The sequence below is a fragment of the Haliotis cracherodii genome, unplaced genomic scaffold (genome assembly GCF_022045235.1).
Source record: "Haliotis cracherodii isolate W230 unplaced genomic scaffold, xgHalCrac1.p SCAF_6, whole genome shotgun sequence".
Taxonomy (NCBI): Eukaryota; Metazoa; Mollusca; class Gastropoda; order Lepetellida; family Haliotidae; genus Haliotis; species Haliotis cracherodii.
In genome coordinates this window covers 68,725,302-68,748,182 of record NW_027266319.1, presented here as the reverse complement: position 1 = coordinate 68,748,182, position 22,881 = coordinate 68,725,302, and the positions used below count along the sequence as shown (strand labels likewise).

The window sequence follows — 22,881 nt, the reverse complement described above, 5'->3', positions numbered from 1 at the left end:
GTATACATTACAGAAGTCTGAATGGAGCGTCTCACGTGGTGCTAAAAAAATAACGAAGTCGATTGTCCCGAATTGAGTACAAAGAAATTTGTGTTTTTTTGAATAAATGTATGCATACATAGGTTTTGAAATATCTTTTCAAGGACTACGTGGTCCATGACATTGTCTACAGTTCGCAGTTACCTTGAATGTATAGCGTCTTGTCTTGAGTGAACAAGTAATAGTAAAAATAAACAGATGTGTGTCGGTGTATGGACGGTGTGTGTGTAACAGAGGACCAAACAGATGTGTGTTGGTGTATGGACGGTGTGTGTGTAACAGAGGACCAAACAGATGTGTGTCGTTGTATGGACGGTGTGTGTGTAATAGAGGACTAAGCAGATGTGTGTTGGTGTATGGACGGTGTGTGTGTAACAGAGGACCAAACAGATGTGTGTCGTTGTATGGACGGTGTGTGTGTAATAGAGGACTAAGCAGATGTGTTCCGGTGTATGGACGGTGTGTGTGTAATAGAGGACCAAACAGATGTGTGTCGGTGTATGGACGGTGTGTCTGTAACATAGAACCAAACATCTGTGTATCAGTGTACGGACGGTGTATGTGTTACAAACAACGAAACAGAAGTGCCTGCATGCTCGAAATTAGAACTGTCTTCATTATTTAAGACATCATTATCACTTGAACCGTATCTATTAAATTAGTATCAAAAGAAGAGCGACGTATGTCTACCCTTTTACGTATTGGAGAACTGGGAATTATGCATAACACAGGAAGGAGGAATGACGCCATACGACCCTCCGGTTTTGTCCTTTGTGCAAGTTAAGGGCAGTTGAAAATGAAATTCATTTAATTCTTGTTTGTCTCATATTTAGACTTTATTATTGGTAATACTCGGAAAGACATACTGGTTAGAATGCTAAACTATTCTGATGTAAACTGTCTTGAGAACTTAGCCATTTATGTTAAAGATGCTATCTGTCTTCGTTCTTCTTACCTGTAAATATTATTTCATGCAGCACTTTATGTGAAACTAAATTGACTCTATCTGTACGTGGGCCTGAGGTATTATTCCCGAATAAACTGATTGATTGAAACATATCTGTTCCAGTATATGGACGGTGAACATCGGTGGTGCATGCCACTCGGTTAGAAGCGTGTTGGTATGAGGGTTGTAAACACCAACGACAGGTGTATTAACCTGATTAATGCCTTCTTGATTCTGGGCAGAATTGGCCTCATTAACCATGAACGCGAGCTCATTAACGTGGATCAAGTGATCAGAATGCGGAGACCTCATTATGTGTGCCATCGTTTCCCCTCAATGTCGTGGTCCTGCTGATAATAATAGCAGACCCTGGTCTGCCTTGTGGGGTTGCCGTTTTTATTGTAATTTATGACAGCAGAACGACAATTGCTAGTCATTGACACATTTGGTCCCACTGTCACAATGTCAACGCAAGGCGACCGTTCTCGATGGATGTGCTGCTGGTTAAACGCATGCCCCAAGTCGTACACAGGAAACCTGCTGCCGTCACTCGAGACCAGTATCCGATTTAGTTTTTACTTCTTCTTAATTCTCTCATCTTTCGAATTTTGACATTTCCAACCTAGACTCTCGGTCTGACCGAGTCTGTTAATGTGAACAAACATCCGTGTTCTACAATCTTTACCCCCATTGGATAAATACCATCCAGTCATGAAGAAATAACGAGGGGTGAGGTTTACTGGTCACTGCGAAATAGCTAGGGAAGGTAGGTTATCACGCCACACGACGGACCATGTCACAATACAACCCAACACCTTCCACTCTCACAAACATGTACATCAAGTATGAAGCCTGAATGTTTCTCGCGTGGCTCTCGAATAGAGGACATGTGATTACGTTTGAATCTACGCCTGCAGGGTTGGTTCTGATGCTGTCGACACATGTGGATGTCACGCCTTCGCCGACTACACACAACGTCTCGGCAACGTATCCTACATTGATGTTGCGGAGTACATCTGTAACGTAATATGAGGAAGTTGGGTGACTTATCAAACCATGTAGGAAGCTACGGCCTGCGCACACTTAACTGAGGCAGGGCGTCTTCCTGAATAAACACGATCCATATCGTTCAGTCTTCAAAACATTTATTGGACAAATAGTTTTCGGGACTTTCTGGAACTAATTCAAGTGGTGGCGCGAACCAGGAACTACATAGTGAACTCATCTCGTCCCAGCACGAGACATTGCACCATCAGCGCATCCTGCTCCCTGGCTACCCACACCCCACCATAAACAACTTGCTGTGTTCTCTGAGATCTACACTTACATTGGTATCAGAATATGTGCATGAAAGGGGATGTTATGATCAACACTCTTCATCAACTGCCAGAGCAGGAACCAGGAAGTCGTTATAGGTGGAATGGTCGCGTCTGACAACAACTAAATAGAGCTGCAAGTTTGGGATGGTCGCGTCTGACAACAACGCAATAGAGCTGTAAGTTTTATGCAGCATTGTAGGGACACAAATAGTGTCAGTGGTGTTATAGTCACAGTGTTCTCGAACAGAGACTTTAAGTGTAAGTGTTGGATGCATGAACCACTGTGCTAACTCCCGAACATCAATAGACTTCACATCAAAGTGTTTTCCACAAGTCTAGTGAGTGAGTGAGTATGGTGTTACGCCGCCTTTAGCAATATTCCAATAATATCACGGCGGGCCACACCAGAAATGGGCTTCACACATGTCGGGAATCGAACCCGGGTATTCGGCGTGACGAGCCAACTCTTTAACCACTATCGTTCACACTTACCCTTCTAACAGTGAAGGCACACACACACATGGCTTCTTGGCTATATTGCTTGACAGGTATAATCTAACAGTAAAGGCACACACACACATGGCTTCTTGGGTATATTGCTTGACAGGTATAATCTAACAGTAAAGGCACACACACACACATGGCTTCTTGGCTATATTGCTTGACAGGTATAATCTAACAGTGAAGGCACACACACACATGGCTTCTTGGCTATATTGCTTGACAGGTATAATCTAACAGTAAAGGCACACACACACACATGGCTTCTTGGCTATATTGCTTGACAGGTATAATCTAACAGTGAAGGCACACACACACATGGCTTCTTGGCTATATTGCTTGACAGGTATAATCTAACAGTAAAGGCACACACACACACATGGCTTCTTGGCTATATTGCTTGACAGGTATAATCTAACAGTGAAGGCACACACACACATGGCTTCTTGGCTATATTGCTTGACAGGTATAATCTAACAGTAAAGGTACACACACACATGGCTTCTTGGCTATATTGCTTGACAGGTATAATCTAACAGTGAAGGCACACACACACACACATGGCTTCTTGGCTATATTGCTTGACAGGTATAATCTAACAGTGAAGGCACACACACACATGGCTTCTTGGCTATATTGCTTGACAGGTATAATCGAAAGGAACATTTGTCATCAAGAGTGTTTGTATATTTTGGTAAAATCTGAAAACCGTTCCTTTTATACTCAGTTACAAAGTGTTAAAGGATCTGTTGACATTTCGCGTCGCATCTGTGTGTGTGTGCAGCCACTGCTGTTGGCGAGAGCGGCATAGGCTAGAGGAGGAAGCGAAATTTGCTCATCCACTCATTGTGGATAAATATGGAGTGATTGAAATAACGATATAAAGAATCGGGACGAACGTATGCGCTTATGACTCAACTACCCGATGGTGAGATTTTATTTATCATCCAACATCATACTTCCAACTTTTTCAGTTTGTAGAAAGTAATAAGCATTCTACCATGAATTTGGAATTTACTCGATTCAGATTGGTCAATCAGAGGCTATTAAATCACAATAAACCCCCTATGATTGAAACAGATGGTTTGACGGCCGCGTCACCGCGGAAGCTTATATTCTTAGAATAGTACTATTTTCAGTATTAAATAACTATATCAACAATTACAGCTTACAAAATGCACAGATGCGGTTACTACAATATTCAAAGGATGTGTGGCAATACATTTCGTGCAGAAAAACACGACAGAAATCAACAAAGGGAATGTATTTACGTTTTGGAGACAACAGAGAGCTTGGAATTTTGGCGCTTTTCTATATACGACTGGGACGTCATATTTTGCGTCACAATGAACGATATGACGTCATAATGGTGACGTGCGATGTAGAGCGAAAGCCTTGCAAAGCTTGCTTTGTTTTCCTTAGGGATGCCCACCTCATGTTAGCTTATCAAGTTGCCGTGCTTATATGCTTTTAATGCCTGTCATATGTTCGAGTGAAGTATTACGGTGTAAACAAACTGCTTGAGTATATACAGCACCATATTTTGTTCGGTGATTCCGTAATTCAAATCGATAACCCACTCAAAACACTGAACTCAACCCATGCCGCTTCACTCAGTATATTTCCTAGCACCAAAGAGTTCGCGTTTTAATTAGTCATGGTAGAATGGAGATAAACCTACTGTGTTTTCAATGTAGAGCTAGGTTACCTGTAGATTTAACCGCGCTAAATTTAACATTTGAAACCTCGTGCTGCGCGTTCGGTTCCAAATTCGATTTAGCAGGGTTAAATCTACAGGTAACCTAGCTCTACATTGAAAACACAGTAGGTTTATCTCCTAAGTGTCTTATGTGTAAAAAGAACTGCTAACAGCTTCACTAGCAGAGCCATTAGTGATGTCATTTGATTGTGACGTCATGGTAACTAATGACGTCACAATGGTCTGCAAAGCATTTTGATGCATTTTCATTGCAGCAATAGCTAAAATGTCGCCCCTTACCACTGCTAGTCAACTTACACACATATACCAGACACACACCTCTGCTAGTCAACTTCCACATATATACTAGACACACACCTCTGCTAGTCAACTTCCACATATATACTAGACACACACCTCTGCTAGTCAACTTCCACATATATACTAGACAGACACCTCTGCTAATCAACTTACACACATATACTAGACACACACCTCTGCTAATCAACTTACACACATATACAAGACACACACCTCTGCTAGTCAACTTCCACACATATACTAGACACACACCTCTGCTAGTCAACTTCCACATATACTAGACACACACCTCTGCTAGTCAACTACCACATATATACTAGACACACACCTCTGCTAGTCAACTTCCACATATACTAGACACACACCTCTGCCAGTCAACTTCCACACATATACTAGACACACACCTCTGCTAGTCAACTTCCACACATATACTAGACACACACCTCTGCCAGTCAACTTCCACATATACTAGACACACACCTCTGCCAGTCAACTTCCACACATATACTAGACACACACCTCTGCTAATCAACTTACACACATATACTAGACACATACCTCTGCTAGTCAACTTCCACACATATACTAGACAAACAGCTCTGCTAGTCAACTTCCACACATATACTAGACACATACCTCTGCTAATCAACTTACACACATATACAAGACACACACCTCTGCTAGTCAACTTCCACACATATACTAGACACACACCTCTGCTAATCAACTTACACACATATACCAGACACACACCTCTGCTAGTCAACTTCCACACATATACTAGACACACACCTCTGCTAATCAACTTACACACATATACTAGACACACACCTCTGCTAGTCAACTTCCACACATATACTAGACACACACCTCTGCTAGTCAACTTCCACATATATACTAGACACACACCTCTGCTAGTCAACTTCCACACATATACTAGACACACACCTCTGCTAGTCAACTTCCACATATACTAGACACACACCTCTGCTAGTCAACTCCCACACATATACTAGACACACACCTCTGCCAGTCAACTTCCACATATACTAGACACACACCTCTGCTAGTCAACTTCCATATATATACTAGACACACACCTCTGCTAGTCAACTTCCACATATACTAGACACACACCTCTGCTAGTCAACTTACACACATATACAAGACACACACCTCTGCTAGTCAACTTCCACACATATACTAGACACACACCTCTGCTAGTCAACTTCCACATATATACTAGACACACACCTCTGCTAGTCAACTTCCACACATATACTAGACACACACCTCTGCTAGTCAACTTCCACATATACTAGACACACACCTCTGCTAGTCAACTTCCACACATATACTAGACACACAACTCTGCTAGTCAGCTTCCACATATACTAGACACACACCTCTGCCAGTCAACTTCCACACATATACTAGACACACACCTCTGCTAATCAACTTCCACACATATACTAGACACACACCTCTGCTAATCAACTTACACACATATACAAGACACACACCTCTGCTAGTCAACTTCCACACATATACTAGACACACACCTCTGCTAGTCAACTTCCACACATATACTAGACACACACCTCTGCTAGTCAACTTACACACATATACTAGACGCACACCTCTGCTAGTCAACATCCACATATACTAGACACACACCTCTGCTAGTCATCTTCCACATATATACTAGACACACACCTCTGCTATTCAACTTCCACATATATACCAGACACACACCTCTGCTAGTCAACTTCCACACATATACTAGACACACAACTCTGCCAGTCAACTTCCACATATATACTAGACACACACCTCTGCTAGTCAACTTCCACATATATACTAGACACACACCTCTGCTAATCAACTTCCACACATATACTAGACACACAACTCTGCCAGTCAACTTCCACATATATTAGACACACACCTCTGCTAGTCAACTTCCACACATATACTAGACACACACCTCTGCCAGTCAACTTACACACATATACTAGACACACACCTCTGCTAGTCAACTTCCACACATATACTAGACACATACATCTCTGCTAGTCAACTTCCACACATATACTAGACACACACCTCTGCCAGTCAACTTCCACATATATACTAGACACACACCTCTGCTAGTCAACTTCCACACATATACTAGACACACACCTCTGCTAGTCAACTTTCACATATACTAGACACACACCTCTGCTAGTCAACTTCCACATATATACTAGACACACACCTCTGCTAGTCAACTTACACACATATACTGGACACACACCTCTGCTAGTCAACTTCCACATATATACTAGACACACACCTCTGCTAGTCAACTTCCACACATATACTAGACACACACCTCTGCCAGTCAACTTCCACATATATACTAGACACACACCTCTGCTAGTCAACTTCCACACATACTAGCCTGACACCATCGCTAGTGAAATTCTACATTTTTTCTAGCCACTTAAGGATTGACTGTGTATTTTTTCCGGTTCATTGAGATATGAATCGAAAAACCGATGTGCAAACTGTATGAATCCGCGCCAGAGTAGGCTTTTCGTTCGTTGGCGCAAGACACACTTTTACTTTCGTTGTCTTAGACCAATATTCGTGGTACTTAAAATAGTAAAGTGCGTACTTGCTCCTATAGCTAATTATTCATTCCTACATTCGTGGTCATGGACATTCCATAGTTTCCTTATTTTTATTTAAGAAGAGAATCGCGTTTAGTTCCCCATTAATTGTATAATTTCAAGTGAAGTTAGAAAGACGGAAGGTAGACACGTGAACGTCGCCTTACTGCGAAACAGAATAACATGCTGTGGCGTGACATGTAGATGGTGACTGTTTAATTTATGCACATAACTTGACACGCCTACAAAGTCAGTAGCTAATGAACGGAGGGTATGATAAAAATGAAACAACACGTGACCAATTCAACTAATCAGAATGCAGAAATTTCAAAGAACACATCGAAAATGTAACGATATACCATTGCTTCCTCATATATACTAGCCACATACCTCCGCTAGTCAACTTCCACATATATACCAGCCACATACCTCCGCTAGTCAACTTCCACATATATACTAGCCACACACCACTGCTAGTGAACTTTCACATATATACTAGCCACACACCTCTGCTAGTCAACTTCCACATATATACTAGCCACACACCTCTGCTAGTCAACTTTCACATATATACTAGACACACACCTCTGCTAGTCAACTTCCACATATATACCAGCCACATACCTCCGCTAGTCAACTTCCACATATATACTAGCCACACACCACTGCTAGTCAACTTCCACATATATACTAGACACACACCTCTGCTAGTCAACTTCCACATATATACTAGCCACACACCACTGCTAGTCAACTTTCACATATATACTAGCTATATATCATTGCTCGTCATTTCCACATAAATTCTAGCCACACACCACTGTTAGTCAACTTACACATAATACTCGCCATACACCACTGCTGGTCAACTTACACATATATACTAGCCTCAAAACAATGCCAGTCAACCTCCTCATATATACTAGCTCAATGTCACTGCTGGTCAACTTACACACATATACTAGCCCAGAATCACTGCTGGTCAACTTACACACATATACTAGCCCAGAATCACTGCTGGTCAACTTACACACATATACTAGCCACACATCACTTCTAGGCAACTTTCACATATATACTAGCACCATATCATTGCTAGTCGTTTTCCAAATATAAACTGGCCACACATCACTGCTGGGCAACTTCCACATATATACTAGCCCAATATCACTGCTGGTCAACTTCCACATATATATTAGCCTTAAATCACTGCCGGTCAACTTCCACATATATATACTAGCCCCATATCACTGCTGGTCAACTTCCACATATATACTAGCCTAAAATCACTGCTGGTCAACTTCCACATATTTACTCGCCCAATATCACTGCCGGTCAACTTCCACATATATACGGGCCCAATATCACTGCTGGTCAATTTCCACATATATACTAGCCCAATAACACTGCTAATCAACTTCCACATATATACTAGCCCAATAACACTGCTAATCAACTTCCACATATATACTAGCCCAGTATCACTGCTGGGCAACTTCCTCATATATACTAGCCCAATATCACTGCTGGTCAATTTCCACATATATACTAGCCCAATATCACTGCTGGTCAATTTCCACATATATACTAGCCCAATATCACTGCTGGGCAACTTCCACATATATATCAGCCCCATATCACTGCTGGGCAACTTCCACATATATACTAGCCCAATGTCACTGCTAGTCATTTTACACATATATACTAGCCCAGTATCAATGCTGGTCAACATCCACATATACACTAGCTCAGTATCACTGCTGGTTAACTTCCACATATATACTAGCCCAACATCACTGCTGATCAACTTCCACATATATACTAGCCCAGTATCACTGCTGGTCAACTTCCACATATATACTAGCCCAGTATCACTGCTGGTCAACTTCCACATGTATACTAGCCAAATATCACTGCTGGTTAACTTCCACATATATACTAGCTCAGTATCACTGCTGGTCAACTTCCACATATATACTAGCCCCAAACCATTGGTAGTCATTTTACATATATATATACTAGCCCAGTATCACTGCTGGTCAACATCCACATATATACTAGCCCAGTATCACTGCTGGTCAACTTCCACATATATACTAGCCCAGTATCACTGCTGGTCAACTTCCACATATATACTAGCCAAGTATCACTGCTGGTCAACTTCCACAAATATACTAGCCCCATATCACTGCTGGTCAACTTCCACATATATACTAGCCCCAAACCATTGGTAGTCATTTTACATATATATATACTAGCCCAGTATCACTGCTGGTCAACATCCACATATATACTAGCCCAGTATCACTGCTGGTCAACATCCACATATATACGAGCCCAGTATCACTGCTGGTCAACATCCACATATATACTAGCCCAGTATCACTGCTGGTCAACTTCCACATATATACTAGCCCAGTATCACTGCTGGTCAACTTCCACAAATATACTAGCCCCATATCACTGCTGGTCAACTTCCACATATATACTAGCCCCAAACCACTGCTAGTCATTTCACGCATATATACTAGCCCCATGCCACTGCTGGTCAACTTCCACATATACACTAGCCCAGTATCACTGCTGGGCAACTTCCACATATATACTAGCCCAGTACCACTGCTGGTCAACTTCCACATATATACTAGCTCAGTATCACTGCTGGTCAACTTCCACATGTATACTAGCCAAATATCACTGCTGGTTAACTTCCACATAAATACTAGCCCAATATCACTGCTGGTCAACTTCCACACATATACTAGCCCCAAACCATTGGTAGTCATTTTACACATATATACTAGCCCAGTATCACTGCTGGTCAACATCCACATATATACTAGCCCCAAACCATTGGTAGTCATTTTACATATATATACTAGCCCAGTATCACTGCTGGTCAACATCCACATATATGCTAGCTCAGTATCACTGCTGGGCAACATCCACATATATACTAGCTCAGTATCACTGCTGGTCAACTTCCACATATATACTGGCCCAATGTCACTGCTGGTCAACTCCTACATATATACGAGCCCAGTATCACTGCTGGTCAACTTCCACATATATACGAGCCCAGTATCACTGCTGGTCATTTTACACATATACACTAGCCCAGTATCACTGCTGGTCAACATCCACATATATACTAGTCCAGTATCACTGCTGGTCAACTTCCACATATATACTAGCCCAGTACCACTGCTGGTCAACTTCCACATACACTGTACATACGAGCCGAGTATCACTGCTGGTCAACTCCTACATATATACGAACCCAGTATCACTGCTGGTCAACTTCCACATATATACTAGCCCAATGTCACTGCTGGTCAACTCCTACATATATACGAGCCCAGTATCACTGCTGGTCAACTTCCACATATATACGAGCCCAGTATCACTGCTGGTCATTTTACACATATACACTAGCCCAGTATCACTGCTGGTCAACATCCACATATATACTAGTCCAGTATCACTGCTGGTCAACTTCCACATATATACTAGCCCAGTATCACTGCTGGTCAACTTCCACATATATACGAGCCAAGTATCACTGCTGGTCAACTTCCACATGTATACTAGCCCAGTATCACTGCTGGTCAACTTCCACATATATACTAGCCAAGTATCACTGCTGGTCAACTTCCACATATATACTAGCTCAGTATCACTGCTGGTCAACTTCCACATATATACTAGCCCAGTATCACTGCTGGTCAACTTCCACATATATACGAGCCCAGTATCACTGCTGGTCAACTTACACATATATACTAGCCCAATAACACTGCTGGTCAACTTCCACATATATACTAGCCCAATAACACTGCTGGTCAACTTACACATATATACTAGCCATACACCACTGCCAGTTTCAAAGTGTCTTCAATTATTTTTTCCTGTTAAATGCGGCCTGGTGACAATATACTAATACAGCATATGTATGCACCGTATCCTGGCATTTGATATGATATAAAAAGTTGAAGTCCAAAAGTCAATACCTTCTAAAATGCCACCTAAATACAGTATACATGTAGTTGGGTATGGCACGTACCGTTATGCAGGCAGCAGAGTTGATGGGTGTGTTAGTATCCCCTGTTGATGGGTGTGTTAGTATCCCCTGTTGATGGGTGTGTTAGTATCCCCTGTTGGTGGGTGTGTTAGTGTCCCCTGTTGATGGGTGTGTTAGTATCCCCTGTTGATGGGTGTGTTAGTATCCCCTGTTGATGGGTGTGTTAGTATCCCCTGCTGATGGGTGTGTTAGTATCCCCTGTTGATGGGTGTATCCCCTGTTGGTGGGTGTATCCCCTGTTGATTGGTGTGTTAGTATCCCCTGTTGGTGGGTGTGTTAGTATCCCCTGTTGATGGGTGTGTTAGTATCCCCTGCTGATGGGTGTGTTAGTATCCCCTGTTGATGGGTGTATCCCCTGTTGGTGGGTGTGTTAGTGTCCCCTGTTGATGGGTGTGTTAGTATCCCCTGTTGATGGGTGTGTTAGTATCCCCTGTTGATGGGTGTGTTAGTATCCCCTGCTGATGGGTGTGTTAGTATCCCCTGTTGATGGGTGTATCCCCTGTTGGTGGGTGTATCCCCTGTTGATTGGTGTGTTAGTATCCCCTGCTGATGGGTATGTTAGTATCCCCTGTTGGTGGGTGTGTTAGTATCCCCTGTTGATTGGTGTGTTAGTATCCCCTGTTGGTGGGTGTGTTAGTATCCCCTGTTGGTGGGTGTGTTAGTATTCCCTGTCGATGGGTGTGTTAGTATCCCCTGTTGGTGGGTGTGTTAGTATTCCCTGTCGATGGGTGTGTTAGTATCCCCTGTTGGTGGGTGTGTTAGTATTCCCTGTCGATGGGTGTGTTAGTATCCCCTGTTGGTGGGTGTATCCCCTGTTGGTGGGTGTGTTAGTATCCCCTTTTGATGGGTGTGTTAGTATCCCCTGTTGATGGGTATGTTAGTATCCCCTGTCGATGGGTGTGTTAGTATCCCCTGTTGGTGGGTGTGTTAGTATTCCCTGTTGGTGGGTGTGTTAGTATCCCCTGTTGATGGGTGTGTTAGTATCCCCTGTTGATGGGTGTGTTAGTATCCCCTGTTGGTGGGTGTGTTAGTATCCCCTGTTGATGGGTGTGTTAGTATCCCCTGCTGATGGGTGTGTCCCCTGTTGATGGGTGTGTCCCCTGTTGGTGGGTGTGTTAGTACCCCCTGACCCTGTCAGCCGAAGTCCGTTGATGATGCGCGGCTGTTTATTTACAATTAAATCTGACCCCACGTGACTAAAAGCTGAACAAAGTGTAAGCACATTGATAACCCCACATGTTCAGTCCGATATCGACGTCGTCTTGCAATAACGTTGTGATAGGTGCACGAGACAGGTGCACGAGAAAGGTGTATGTGGCATGTGTATGTGGCAGGTGCACGAGACAGGTGTATGTGGCAGGTGTATGTGGCAGGTGTATGAGGCAGGTGTATGAGACAGGTGTATGAGGCAGGTGTATGAGGGAGGTGTATGAGGCAGGTGTATGAGACAGGTGTATGAGGCAGGTGTATGAGGCTGGTGTATGAGGCAGGTGTATGTGGCAGGTGAACGAGACAGGTGCACGAGACAGGTGTATGTGGCAGGTGTATGTGGCAGGTGTATGAAGCAGGTGTATGTGGCAGGTGTATGAGGGAGGTGTATGAGGCAGGTGTACGAGACAGGTGTATGAGCCAGGTGTATGTGACAGATGTATGTGGCATGTGTATGTGACAGATGTATGAGGCAGGTGTATGAGCAGGTGTATGTGACAGATGTATGTGGCATGTGTATGAGGCAGGTGTATGTGACAGATGTATGTGGCATGTGTATGAGGCAGGTGTATGTGATAGATGTATGTGGCAGGTGTATGAGTAGGTTTATGAGGCAGGTGTATGTGACAGTTGTATGAGGCAGGTGTATGAGCAGGTGTATGAGGCAGGTGTATGTGACAGATGTATGTGGCATGTGTATGTGACAGATGTATGAGGCAGGTGTATGAGACAGGTGTATGAGGCAGGTGTATGTGACAGATGTATGAGACAGGTGTACGAGGGAGGTGTATGTGGCAGGTGTATGTGGCAGGTGTATGAGGCAGGTGTATGTGGCAGGTGTATGAGGCAGGTGTATGAGACAGGTGTATGAGACAGGTGTATGAGGCAGGTGTATGAGACAGGTGTACGAGGGAGGTGTATGAGGCAGGTGTATGTGGCAGGTGTATGAGGCAGGTGTATGTGGCAGGTGTATGAGACAGGTGTATGAGACAGGTGTATGAGACAGGTGTATGAGACAGGTGTATGAGACAGGTGTACGAGGGAGGTGAATGTGGCAGGTGTATGTGGCAGGTGTATGAGGCAGGTGTATGTGGCAGGTGTATGAAGCAGGTGTATGAGACAGGTGTATGAGACAGGTGTATGAGACAGGTGTATGAGACAGGTGTACGAGGGAGGTGTATGTGGCAGGTGTATGTGGCAGGTGTATGAGGCAGGTGTATGTGGCAGGTGTATGAGGCAGGTGTATGAGACAGGTGTATGAGACAGGTGTATGAGGCAGGTGTATGAGGCAGGTGTATGAGGCAGGTGTATGAGGCAGGTGTATGTGACAGGTGTATGTGACAGGTGTATGAGGCAGGTGTATGAGGCAGGTGTATGAGGCAGGTGTATGAGGCAGGTGTATGTGACAGGTGTATGAGGCAGGTGTATGTGACAGGTGTATGAGACAGGTGTATGAGGCTGGTGTATTTTACAGATGTATGTGGCAGGTGTATGTGACAGGTGTATGAGGCAGGTGTATGTGACAGGTGTATGAGACAGGTGTATGAGACAGGTGTATGAGACAGGTGTATGAGACAGGTGTACGAGGGAGGTGTATGTGGCAGGTGTATGAGACAGGTGTATGAGGCAGGTGTATGTGACAGGTGTATGAGACAGGTGTATGTGACAGGTGTATGAGACAGGTGTATGAGGCTGGTGTATTTTACAGATGTATGTGGCAGGTGTATGTGACAGGTGTATGAGGCAGGTGTATGAGGCTGGTGTATGAGGCAGATGTATGTGGCAGGTGTATGTGACAGGTGTATGAGGCAGGTGTATGTGACAGGTGTATGAGGCAGGTGTATGTGACAGGTGTATGAGACTGGTGTATGAGGCAGGTGTATGTGACAGGTGTATGAGACAGGTGTATGAGGCAGGTGTATTTTACAGATGTATGTGGCAGGTGTATGTGACAGGTGTATGAGACAGGTGTATGAGGCTGGTGTATTTTACAGATGTATGTGGCAGGTGTATGTGACAGGTGTATGAGGCAGGTGTATGAGGCTGGTGTATGTGGCAGGTGTATGTGGCAGGTGTATGTGACAGGTGTATGAGACAGGTGTATGAGGCTGGTGTATTTTACAGATGTATGTGACAGGTGTATGAGGGAGGTGTATGTGACAGATGTTCAGCAACAGTAACCAAGGAAATGAAACTTGATTTCATTTTATCAGTATCGGTTTCCACGTTCTGAATCATTGTCAGTGCTAAGATGTTATGTAACTTACCAGTTACTTCCTGATTGTGTCAGACACTAGTCAGCATGATTAGATGAACGATATCGTTCTTATCAGAGGGAAAGTGGGTCAGTACCACCATCGTTGTCACTAGATGACTCAACTGTCACGACCAGCATGAAGATAACTATATCCACGTCAGTCACGGTTACATTGCCAGCACGACGTCGGCACTTTTATACTATCATTACAACGCTCAGGTGTATGAGGCTATGATAAGGCTAATCAATAACTCCACACTGACACAGTTCATGTTATATCAGTAGCGAACTGTAGCATTCGATCAAATGATGCAATATCTGTTTAATCCAATGCAAACATTCATTTGATATCTGTGCCTTGTTGTTTTATAAGAAGAGGATGCACGTAGGTGAGATGGGCGGATACATGTGAAGCATAAATGCTCCAGTATCCGAGGAGGATGCTTCTGTTGAGGATATGAATGGTATTTAAACATACATTTTAATTTTCACCGTCACTGTTCCAGAAGATAATATCCCGCTTCGACGTAAACTCCTGCACATGCGCAACAGCTTGGTATCTCCCTGACCAGGATCTGACCACTCCTCTACACCCGAGGGCTCGCACTTCAGTAAACCTGACCCCTGACTTTTTGTGGTTTTCACGGTCTCTACATACCCGCCCTTGATTTTCATTAGACAGTTTGATTGAGATAGAGGATGGGATCTGACCTCTACATTATTGCTACGAGTGACCTCTGTCCACACCCGTGTACATCATGGCGTCATGGTCAGCCGTCCATCACATGGCAGGGTAGGGTGTTTGTCGCATGGAGTGAGTATGGTTTTACGCCGCTTTTAGCAATATTCCAACAATACCACGTCAACATCACCAGAAATGTGCTTCACACGTTGTACCCATGTCGGGAATTGAACCAGGGTCTTCGGCGTGACGAGCGAACGCTTTAACCACTAGGCTACCAGTTTCCCCACGGTTTCTAAGCTAGATAAAACACTCCTCCTCGGTTATGCTTGGGGATGTAAAACACTTGGCGATCGGGGATCGGGTTTTACATCCCCAAGCATAACCGAGGAGTCGGTCTTTATCCTATACATCACGACTAGATTGGTCGCAAGACAGCTATCAGTTATATCCAGGACCAATTGATAAGCCATGCGAGGATCAACAGTGGCGCCAGCAAACAAATGCTTTTGACTGATCCAAAACAAAACAAAAATGACCCAGTTTTCGGGGCCATTCGGAGATTGACTGCGAGAATCGAGGACATCACGGAATCCAACAAGGTCCTTCACAATACGCTGGACAATGTCAATACATCCGTCCAGAGCCTTACAGGTCAGTTACGTATTGTGAAAGAGAGATCGGAACATTTGGAGCTGGAATATGTTTATAAACTCGAATATAAACTGGACTACCTTGAAAATCAAAGCAGACGATCGAGAGTGATATTTCACTGTGTACCCAAGAATAACACCTAGTGTCTGAAATGAACATAACGTACAGAAAAAAAACAGTTTTTAAATTATCTTAATAAAAATATAATAAAAAGGAGCCCAGAGACTCACTTCATTTTCAGGTACTGCAGAAATCTAGACTTGCCAAACATTATAGACTTGCATGGGCTGTATTTGTATCAGGGTTTGTAAGACAGACTAGGTGAACCCGAATCTGGACCAGATGAAACCTGGGATGAAAAGTCCCAGAAAAATCCTTAAAGATCTGCTGGAACTTTATGACTCTAAGATAGTGATCAATCGAGCTCAGGACCATGGGAGGTAAGGCGATAATAGCTTTAATCCCCGATGATCACCAGAGACGAGGCATATTTACATCAGCCAAGAAATTAAAGGGCACATGGATTAGCGAACTTCTCGAGGAGAGTGAGAGAGAAGAGGAGATATCTGAAATCGATGATGATTGAGGCCAGGAGAAATGACCAACGAGCTTATCAAAGATTTGACAAGTTGTATATTGACAGGTGTGTGTACACCTATGATATTGACAAGGGCGAGGTTGTTGTTTTGAATCAGGCTGACAACGGGGAAGGAACTTTACGTGCAGACTCACAACCCGATGTCAATTTCAACGCCAGTCAACACAGATACGAGTGCAACCCGGCTTTGCGTGACAATGAAATTGTCAACACCAATGACCTGTCTAACATGTGTTGGAACGTGAACGGTTTGAAAAATAAGCTAGATAATGACGTGAAGTGAGGTGTAATTGAGTTTAACGTCGCGTCCAAGATTATTGCACTTATATAGCGACGTGCATGCACGTGTATGTGTGTGTGTGGCTGCCTGTACTAGGCCGGACTGATGCCGATTTATAGTGCTAGCACACTGAGATACCATGCCGCAATTTAAGATGAATACCCCACTCAGACACAGTATACTTACTGACTCCGAGCAGACCAGTCCTTGCTTTAACCCCTGAATGCCGAGCGCCAGACAGGGTAACAACAAGTACCATCTTTTAACGTCTTTTGGTATGACGCGGCCGGGGATCTAACCCCGGACCTTCCGCTCTCCGGGCGGACGCTTTACCACTAGACCACGGAGGCGGTCAGCTAGGTAATGACAGCTTCAAGTATTTCTGCACTGATCACAGTATCTTGGTCTTGTAGAGACAGGGAACAACTGCACCAAGTAAGGCATAGAGACTATGTTCCCGTGTACAAAGTCTACACAAACTACAAAGTATAACTAGCAAGGGGGGCGTGTCTGTGTGTGTCCACACTTCACTATTACATGGTCTGCGCAGTGTCATCATTGACCACACAGACATGATATTTCTGTTATCGGATAAGAGCATACTTAATCTAGCAAGTAATTTACTTATTGGTTTTGTATATATCCTGTAAATACTTCAGTAATGACAGACGATAGAATCCATAAGGGTATAGAGTACTTAGATAAGATCTTGTCTGCTGTGTTATATGATCACAATCACATCAAGATTGCGAATTATTCTTCCTGGTGACTATAACGCACGGTGAGGTAATCTGATTTTATTATGGACGACAACAACAGATTTTTTCCATGTTTAGAAGACATGGAGTATGTATCGGGCGTATTTGACGTGCCCCGCAGTATCAGAGTGAATGTGAGTGAGTTTGGTTTTACGCCACTTTTAGCAATATTCCAGCAATATCACGGCGGGGGGACACCAGAAATGGGCTTCACACATTGTACCCATGTCGGGATTCGAACCAGGGTCTTCGGCGTGACGAGCGAACGCTTTAACCACTAGGCTACCAGTTTCCCCACGGTTTCTAAGCTAGATAAAACACTCCTCCTCGGTTATGCTTGGGGATGTAAAACACTAGGCGATCGGGGATCGGAAATGTAAGACCTCGGGGCTTCGCCCTCGGTCTTACATTTCCTCTCCCCTGTCGCCTCGGGTTTTACATCCCCAAGCATAACCGAGGAGTCGGTCTTTATCCTATACATCACGACTAGATTGGTCGCAAGACAGCTATCAGTTATATCCAGGACCAATTGATAAGCCATGCGAGGATCAACAGTGGCGCCAGCAAACAAATGCTTTTGACTGATCCAAAACAAAACAAAAATGACCCAGTTTTCGGGGCCATTCGGAGATTGACTGCGAGAATCGAGGACATCACGGAATCCAACAAGGTCCTTCACAATAAGCTGGACAATGTCAATACATCTGTCCAGAGCCTTACAGGTCAGTTACGTATTGTGAAAGAGATACGCTACCCGACCGCCCCTACGCAGTATCAGAGATAATGTGTGTATTACAATGAATACGGGAGGGATCTGGTAGACTTTTGTTGAACGTTTGCTGTCATTTTTTAAATGGACGATTTGCTGGGGATAAGGACAGATAATTTACTTTTTTAAAGGAGGGTGGCGCTAGTTTGGTTGATTATGTACTATGCTAAACCAGTTTATTTTACAACATTTCTGAATTTAGTGAATCAGATCACTTTCCTATCATACTTACCCTCCATGGATGTGACAGCCAGGTCGATAATGTTGATGTAATGCATGTAAATAATATTCCTAGATATACGTCGAGAAATGAAACAGGTGATGCCTTTAAACATAATGTTTCTGAGTCATTGTCTGCACTTCACATGGGTGAGTTGATGCATTTATTGTAATTAAATGTGGATTTAGCTGCTATATCTTTGACCAATGCTGTACATAATGGTTCGATTTCATGCGGATTACTTTCTAGAGCTGGAAAATCAAAACGTAAATCTGGAGAAAAACGGTACGATAGAGGCGGTGAGGATATGAAGACTGAAAGGTTTAATGTATTAGACAAGTTTAGAGTTACTGGTGATAGGGATATTCTCTCTAAATAGTCTACATTAAGGAAGGTTACAGGTCTTTATAATTCAGCAGTAAGAAGAGATTAGAATACGAAAAGACTCGTGTTCGGATTTTTAGTGGCGAAAATGATAAGTGCATTGACAAACAAGACAAGTTGTAGTCCTGTTTCCAACAGGATTTGCCAAGAAGATTGGTTTGATTATTTTAAGAATATTTTAAACCATACTGATATACTTGTTGACTCGGATATTATTGAGCAGGTCGATTATATTAAATAACCAGAATAAACAATTGTGTGATTTCTGTACTGATGATGATGTAAATAATATTCTTAATGGAGATATTACACAGGAAGAGATCGAATCATCCACAAGAAATCTGAAGCAGTGTGAAGCTGGAGGACCAGATGGTATTAAGGCTGAGATGATCCAATGTTGCAGTTCTGCTTTAATTCCATGATATTTGTTAGTTATGTATAATAATATTTTGTCAACGGGCAATTTTCCTTCCGAATGGGCTAAGAGTGTTATTGTACCACCCCATAAAAAGAAAGCTTTGACTGTGTCAACAATTATAGAGGCATATCTTTGATGGATATTTTCGGTAAGTTATTCTCCTCTATTCTAAATGCGCGTCTTAAACGTTTTTCTGATCACTTTAACAGTGTACCTGAGGACAAGGCAGGATTAAGGAAGGGCGATTATACAACGGATAATATTTTCACTTTGCAATGTCTTGTACAAAAGTATTCTTCTAAAAGCGGCGGGTGTTTTTATTGTATTTATGTAAACTTTAAGAAAGAATTTGATTCTGTTAATAGGAAACGACTTTGGTATTCAATAATTATTAAAGGCGTTCATGGTAAATTATTCTCTGTACTGAGAAATACATATTCAAATATAAAAGCAGCTGTAAGAGTATCCAACACAAAATGAGTAATTCTTTTAATAGTTAAGTGGAGTCAGACAAGGTTGTGTTATCAGCCTGTTTTTATTTTATCCACCCTACCGCCATCCACCCGCCTCCCACCCTCCACCACCCTAACACCACCAACTCACCACCCACTCTCCATGACCTTCCCACCACCACCCACCCTCCACCACCCACCCTCCACCACCCACCTACCACCCTCCACAAGCCACCAACCAAGCATCCTCCACCACCCACCCAACATCCACCCACTAAACAGACATGACGTGGTATAAGTGAAACACTGTTCAAAGCGGCGGTAAACCTCACTCACTCACTCACTCACTCACTCACTCACTCACTCACTCACTCACTCACTCACTCACTCAGAAACCAAGTCAACCAAATCTCTGTTGTGAATGGTAACCGTGTCACGTTATTATATAGATGTGGGTATTTTATGCATGGGGTTCCCTCTCCACACTCTATCCGGCACAATACTGTAAAGGTGCGCCGTGTTTCAATGTACTTTACAATGTATAATGCTCTCTCTCACAGAGAAATGGCCTTGGCTGGGATCAGTTGTATCAATGAGAGAGAAAATATTTCCGTGTCACAGTTTCAGAGCGTTGTGATCAATTCATGTCCCTGCAGGTGACATGGTGATAAACGCAGGGCACAGTAATGTAGCACGCACAGATTACTGTTAAACCTCACACTGTGATATTCCTTAAAGTAACGTAGAACTTGTTTTTCAATATATGTTCCAAACAAGACCGTCTTGGAGTATCAATCTTCATTAACCTGACCCTGATTTTCAAGCGATAACACCGATTATGTCAAGATGTTTACGCCATATTGTTTATATTTTATCCAATGCATACACCGGGCAGGCTACCAATTACGATTACATGAAATAGGAAAATGAAAACAGATATCTTCACATTCCCATCGTATCTAATAGAATCGACCAAATATACCATACCCCTGGCTGTACATTCCACAGTCGTCCCGTCACATTGACTATGTGTTAGTCTAGGTCCACAGAGACGGGGATCTGGTGCACATGGGAGTGACAGGGTGAACAAGCACTCACCTGGTTAGGTCGAAAACAGGATCCTACTCGCTGAAAGGAGGCAAGAAATCTGAGCGTAGATAGAGTCAGGTCCTGATTTAGTAACAGCCTTCCGCTCCCCTGGTGGGCATATGTCGACTTCTGTATTAGTAATTAACTTCCGTTCCCCTCATGGGATTATGTCGACAACTGTATTAGTAACAGCCTTCCGTTCTCCTGGTGGGCCTATGTCGACGACTGTATTAGTAACAGCCTTCCGTACTCCTGCTCGACTTATGTCGACTACTGTATTAGTAACAGTCTTCCGTTCTCCTGCTGGGATAATGTCGACTACTGTATTAGTAACAACCTTCCGTTCCCTTCCTGAGATTATGTCGACTACTGTATTAGTAAGAGTCTTCCGTTCTCCTCCTGGGATTATGTCGACTACTGTATTAGTAACTGCCTTCCGTCTCCAGCTGGGCTTATGTCGACTACTGTATTAGTAAGAGTCTTCCGTTCTCCTCCAGGGATTATGTCGACTACTGTATTAGTAACAGCCTTCCGTTCTCCAGCTGGGCTTATGTCGACTACTGTATTAGTAACAGCCTTCCGTTCACCTCCTGGGATTATGTCGACTACTGTATTAGTAACAGCCTTCCGCTCCCCTCCTGGGATTATGTCGACTACTGTATTAGTAACAGCCTTTTGTTCCCCTCCTGGGATTATGTCGACTACTGTATTAGTAACAGCCTTTTGTTCACCTCCTGGGCTTATGTCGACTACTGTATTAGTAACAGCCTTCCGTTCTCCTGCTGGGATTATGTCGACTACTGTATTAGTAACAGCCTTCCACTCCCTCCTGGGATTATGTCGACTACTGTATAAGTAACAGCCTTCCCTTCACCTCCTGGGATTATGTCGACTACTGTATTAGTAACAGCCTTCCACTCCCTCCTGGGCTTATGTCGACTACTGTATTAGTAACAGTCTTCCGTTCCCCTGCTGGGATTATGTCGACTACTGTATTAGTAACAGCCTTCCGCTCCCCTGCTGGGATTATGTCGACTACTGTATTAGTAACAGCCTTTTGTTCACCTCCTGGGCTTATGTCGACTACTGTATTAGTAACAGCCTTCCGTTCTCCTGCTGGGATTATGTCGACTACTGTATTAGTAACAGCCTTCCACTCCCTCCTGGGATTATGTCGACTACTGTATTAGTAACAGCTTTCCGCTCCCCTCCTGGGATTATGTCGACTACTGTATTAGTAACAGTCTTCCGCTCCCCTGCTGGGATTATGTCGACTACTGTATTAGTAACAGTCTTCCGTTCCCCTGCTGGGATTATGTCGACTACTGTATTAGTAACAGCCTTCCGCTCCCCTGCTGGGATTATGTCGACTACTGTATTAGTAACAGCCTTCCGTTCCCCTCCTGAAATTATGTCGACTACTGTATTAGTAACAGCCTTCCGCTCTCTTCATGGGATTATGTCGACTACTGTATTAGTAACAGCCTTCCGTTCCCCTCCTGAGATTATGTCGACTACTGTATTAGTAACAGCCTTCCGCTCCCCTGC

At 43.4% G+C, this 22,881-nt stretch overlaps 1 protein-coding gene across 2 annotated transcripts in view; it reads right to left on the bottom strand.

Annotated features, from left to right (window-relative positions):
- The window catches only part of LOC139444952 (uncharacterized), a 43,417-nt gene extending 21,890 nt beyond the window's left edge, over window positions 1-21,527 (bottom strand). Inside the window, exon 1 of one of the 2 annotated variants that reach the window (XM_071225974.1) lies at window positions 21,343-21,527. The gene's annotated coding sequence lies outside the window, so the exon portion shown is untranslated. The other variant, XM_071225975.1, reaches the window with a different exon arrangement.
- Window positions 21,528-22,881: the final 1,354 nt, after the last annotated feature.